The sequence below is a fragment of the Spodoptera frugiperda genome, chromosome 23 (genome assembly GCF_023101765.2).
Source record: "Spodoptera frugiperda isolate SF20-4 chromosome 23, AGI-APGP_CSIRO_Sfru_2.0, whole genome shotgun sequence".
NCBI classification, from domain to species: domain Eukaryota; kingdom Metazoa; phylum Arthropoda; class Insecta; order Lepidoptera; family Noctuidae; genus Spodoptera; species Spodoptera frugiperda.
Window position 1 is genome coordinate 11,593,218 of NC_064234.1, and position 5,637 is coordinate 11,598,854.

Here is a 5,637-nt window from a genome sequence, read left to right on the forward strand (position 1 = left end):
ACTTATTTGTGTTGTGACAAAGTATAACAGTACAAAAGGAGCAGCTTTCAATGGAAAACAAAAGCAAGAAATTAGGGGCGGAGTCCTGTAACAAGAATCCCTCTGCTCGATAAATTAAAACTCTCACAAATTGATGTAAAATCAATAAGGGGTGCGAACAATTCTCAAGTTTTTACGGAGGAAGCAATAATTTTTCACAAGTTTCAGTTATAACCTCCCCTCCCCCGTCCTAACGCAAGTTAGACATCAAATAATTATACGTACACAGATGTAGGTATAGGTATATTTACTTCAACGATACTTTACTAAAATTTGTGCTGATTTTTTACGTTATTGTGCATTGTGACGTCAATCAACTTCACTTATTAAGTAGAAATTATTATATGTATAGTGGACAATACTTGTCTTTTGACGTAATTAAGTACTTGTCCTCGATAATTTTATTTCGTTAGTTTTTGTACTAAAAACTAGTACCAAACCTTGGATAATAAAAATGTTTTAGAAATTAAGTACCTAAGTAATTATTGTTACCTACAATAATTAACGTTACCTGGGTATATTGGCAATAGCTAATTATAATATATTTTGTATAATAATTTGATAAGGTTAAAAATGTCAGGCAGTAATGCGCGTGCGATTTATAAAGTTACATTAATAATATAATTCAACTACTTTATAAACGTGATTTAAACAAAATAAAAATGTTTATACTCTGTAACCAACGGTATATAGAATCTAATTTACAATTTCACGACTTTTATCACAGCTGAGGTGTCCGAGTGGTTAAGGAGTTGGACTTGAAATCCAATGGGTTCTACCCGCGCAGGTTCGAATCCTGTCCTCAGCGATTCTTTTTGTTCGTTATTTTATTTTGGTTTTTTATTTCGCGTTTTTTTATTTGGTGGTTTTTAGATATAGATAAATTAATTAAATGAAATATTATTTATTATTGATTTTATTTAAAAATAGTAGCTTTGTTTTTTATGAGTATATAATAATTATTTCGTCTAGGTTTAAAATAAAACAATACGATAAATTACCTTAGATTTAATTTATTTTTAAATGTATGCTATTTTTTTAATGTTCAGTTAATTGTTATCAGTACAGAGATAATAAATCATAGTCTAGTAATATAATAATTATCATCACAGTCATAATATTGTCTGCTTTATCAGTTTCGTATACCGCGGAGTAATACAACTATTAGATAACGATTAGGTATTTCAGTTTCGTTACATCATCGTGCATCGTTTAAATATTAAAAAACATTCATTTTAATATTACACGTGTTTTAACAGAACTACTGCATAGTATTGATGCTTATTTACTTTAATTCATAAAATATGAGAAATTGTTAATCAGTTCAAGAGCTTGCTTCACGCACACAGGCCCACAAACTTGTATATATATATTATACTATACATATTTTCTAGAAACATCTAGTCTATCAATATTCCGTTCAAATAGGCTGTAACTTGTCTAGAATATATTACACCTGATAGGCGGTTAGATATTTTAACCTACAAATATGTTTATTTGGTTTCCTAGAAGTAATAAATCTGTGCGTTGAGTGAGTCAACTGTTTGTGGAATCAGCGAGTGGAGCCCAGTGTAAGTGGCAGTCGGTGGTCGGTGTAATTGTACCATGATGTATCATGTGGCTTAGGACATCGGTCTTGTGACGCAGGTATACGCGCAGCGGGTATTTTCAAGACGATGTTAACTGAACCAATAATAACACATAATGTCAACATTTATACTACATCGATGTCTCACTTCATGAATGGTACTAGGATATTTTTTTTTTTAAACGTTGCCCCACACTAGGATTTCCTCCTGTGTCGTGGGTGCGTTTACAAACATACAAGTTCACATACACTCCACACCCAGACTCGAAACAACAATTTGTGGATCACACAAAGAGTTGTTCCGTGCGGGAATCGAACCCGCTACCCGTTGCGCGGCAGCCAGTTGCCCAGCCACCGCACCAACCGTGCAGTCAATTGGTAGCTAGGTTTGACCAGTCCTAAGGGTTTTGACTTATCTGATATAAGTTTGTAGTATGTACGACTTTGACACTAGAACTACAAAGTTGGATGCTTGTGGCGTTCTACAGACAGAGCTAGTGTTGACGACAAACGTCGTCAAGAAGCATTCCTCACAGCACACCACTAGAGTTTTCCTCGGTTGTTGACCTCACAAAACTGGAAATTGAGGAAAAGGAAATATACAAGTTGCTGATAGAGAAATGCAAAAATGTATTCTAATTCCTAGACGTAAAAAACGTTTTCATACGAAAGTTACGAAGTAGATGTTGAGCCTACCCTGGGTTATTCTAATCTATACTATGTCGCTTTAAGTTAAGGTTTACTTTTACTGAAGCGGCGTCGCTTAGCAGGAAGTAGGTTAAGCACAAGTTATTTTTCACAGTTCTTTCGCGAAGTAGTGAGCGGCTGGAGTGCGGATTGAGACTGGGAATAAGTTTACTATACCTACCTAATGTGCGGGTTCCAATGGATTGTAGATGTTTGTAGATTAATACTAACTTTTTAAATTTTCTACTTTAGGGTCTGTAGGTGTACCGTCTACAACTCGTGGTCAAGAGCACGACGTGGCTATTCATGGTGACCTCCATTGTGTGATGGCGATGCACCGGCACATACACACATTACTGCAAAATAGACAAATTGTCATTGTTTAGCAAGGTATGCACTCGCCGGGTATACACTCGCCTCCCGCCTGTGCTGACTAATGTTATCAAAATAATGATTACGATAAATTACTAATAAAGTACGATGACGCAATATAATGCTAAGATTAATGTAGGTTTTTGTAAATTACGGCATTTCCATTTACAGGAAATAAAACTCAACTAACATTTTATTTCAACATATTCTTGTTTACGTCATTAACAGTGATGATTACTGATGTTTAAGTGCTAAACTCATAGATCCTCACCCTACATCGCTAATTTTTGGAGGAGCGAGGTTTAACAGTAAACATTAGGTATCTGTGTGTCATGTGTCATGATGAAATATGCAGAGCATTGGTGGCACAGGCCACATGACCCATGGTACCATGAACCCTGTCATCTGACACCGTCGCCTCGCAGTGATGGATGGCAGCCGCTCGTGGGCGCCCCACCTCGTGCTCCACGCGTGTAGATTGCACATTATGTATCATTCATCTATCAAAACAACATGGAGTTGTCTTGTATGGTGATTAAGTTACGCCTACATATATAGGGTAAGGGAATATAGAAGTGCCTACTAGGAAAAAATCAGATAATAAAGCAATTTTAGTGAATTTATTATAAGGTAAATTGAAGGCTTTATATTTTTAAAACCCCGTTGCCCGATTCTAAGATTTTTTCCTGTTTGTATTTTTAGAAATATAAATATATATACAATTTCACATACATAAAAGTAACGTACAAGTAACGAGTTCGATTCCTGCATGGGCAAAGAGTTGCTCCGTGCAGGATGTCGATGTATTGGCAGCAGGTTGAGTGAATATTTTCGGCAGCAGGAGCGGCAGGCGCTGGGCGGCCGCGGCCTGATCGATACAGCCTCGTGGACCGTAACCAGCGCTCCACGCACCGCTCAGTAGATCCACTGTACACCGTCGCTTCTAGATGTTTTACTAACACTTCATCGATGAAATTCTTATTTTATCATACCAACTATTTTGACATTTGGTTTATTAATTCAAAAAAGCTGCGTATAAAAATATTACGTTGAGGAATGTGGTATAACTTGTGCATATTTATCAAATATTTTATTAATTTCGTAAGTTCAAGCTATAAACATTATGTAGACATATGGGAATGTTTTATTTTAGATATTTTATTTTAGTTTAACGGGTTTGACTAGGTGCAATGGTCATGGACATTAGTACGAGTATATTGTTAATTAATTAGGTACTAGATATATGTACATCTGATTAAAATTAACATCTTACTATTTTGGAAGTTTTTTATCCTGTTTATATCAGTATCATCATCATCATCACCATTGGCATATTATTATCTTTAACCGCAGACAAGGAACTGTGTAACGTTTACACAGACTGTTTACACTGTAATCAGTCTATCGATGGGGATGTTCTTATGATACGAAGCTATATTTCACAAGGTGTGATCAGTGTGCGGTGGAAGGCGGAGTGACGTCATGTCGTCGTCAATATGTCGGATACGTTCCGTGGCCACTGGCCAGTGACATAACTGTTTGTCCTAACTATGTTGACCTCAGGACATTGCACAATGTCGCCAATTCGCGGCGCGTCATCCAAACCAGTCTATTAACAACTCATAATGTGACGCTGTCGGGGTTTCCATATAAATAATGAATATTTAAATTTTATTTCGATATAAAAAATGTTTACAATCATGTCTGCAAATTCTTGAGAAGAATAAGGTTTAATAGTTTGTTTACCTAATTTATTGCTTTTTACTCGCAAACGACTAGTCATATGTGGGTATACTAAAAACTAAACTCCAGGTATATATTTCTTTAGAAAATCACAGTAAAGTAGGTTCGTGGTCTTGTCTCACAGACGCTTAAAATTTAATACAAAATCACTCCTTTTAAACCTTGAGTTATTTATGACTACATGCTAGCTTTTTCCCGTGGGATATAAACTATCCTATGTGTTATTCCAGACCATAATCTAGCTCTGTTTCAAATTGCATCTCGATCCCTTTAGCCGTTTTGAAGTGATTGAGTAACAAACATACACATAAACTCACGAACTTTGGCATTTATAATATTAGTGAGATTTGTAAGAGTGTTTGTTTAAACTTGTGCTACTGGTCTCGTGTCCCACTGCAGGCGCTACGGTAGGCACCCGCCTCACCTAGTGGAGTAACACGTGCCGAGTGACCTGACTCCATCAGAGTTACTTTGAAAACATATCACACATACATTAGAATACTAAATTATTTCATACAACTTATGTGTTGTATAAATGCTTAACTTTCAACTGATCGTTTCTTAACAGTATGTGAATTTTGCTGACGACGGTTAAATTTTCAATATTTTTATAATGTAGGAGAAGTTAAAAATAAAAATGTGTGGGAAATAGGTTTTAAACCGGGTAGGGTAAAGAAAAAATATTGTTTTCCTATTTATTTTACCGTAGCATTGAATCACAAAGTTATCACTTTATTTGAATCAGCGAAGTCGAGTCACCAGCGCGAGCGGTCGTGTTAATACCTCCTTGATTCAACGACCTCCTCCGTCATCATAAATGTAACAAACTGCATGGAGGTAAAAAGTATAAGAGGCTTTATGTACCGTTGTCAGCGCCAAGACTCCGGGAGCCCAATAAAGCGTAAAAATAAAGCAATTAAGCCGCGGGACGTTTTTACGAGCGGCCGGGATAGCGTGCGTCACTGTAAGGTTCATTACACACGCGCCATTATTATTTTTGGACGAAAATATTTGCGGAAAATTCCTCCTTTATTATGAACACGCCTGACTCACTAAAAGCCTAAAAGTGTTGAAATATGTATGTACAAGTAAGTAGACGTGACTTAACTAAATACCCATTTTGAATAGTGAATAGCTCGCTTATGAAATACTATACATCATTTGATTTTGATCAAATCAGTGTACCTTAATGCTAAATGTTTCAGTCT

General features: G+C 36.1%; 1 non-coding gene across 1 annotated transcript; it reads left to right on the plus strand.

Annotated features, from left to right (window-relative positions):
- Positions 1-765: 765 nt before the first annotated feature.
- On the plus strand, positions 766-847 carry Trnas-uga (transfer RNA serine (anticodon UGA)). The gene has a single exon. It is a non-coding gene; the product is annotated as a tRNA-Ser (tRNA).
- The last annotated feature ends 4,790 nt before the right edge of the window (positions 848-5,637 follow it).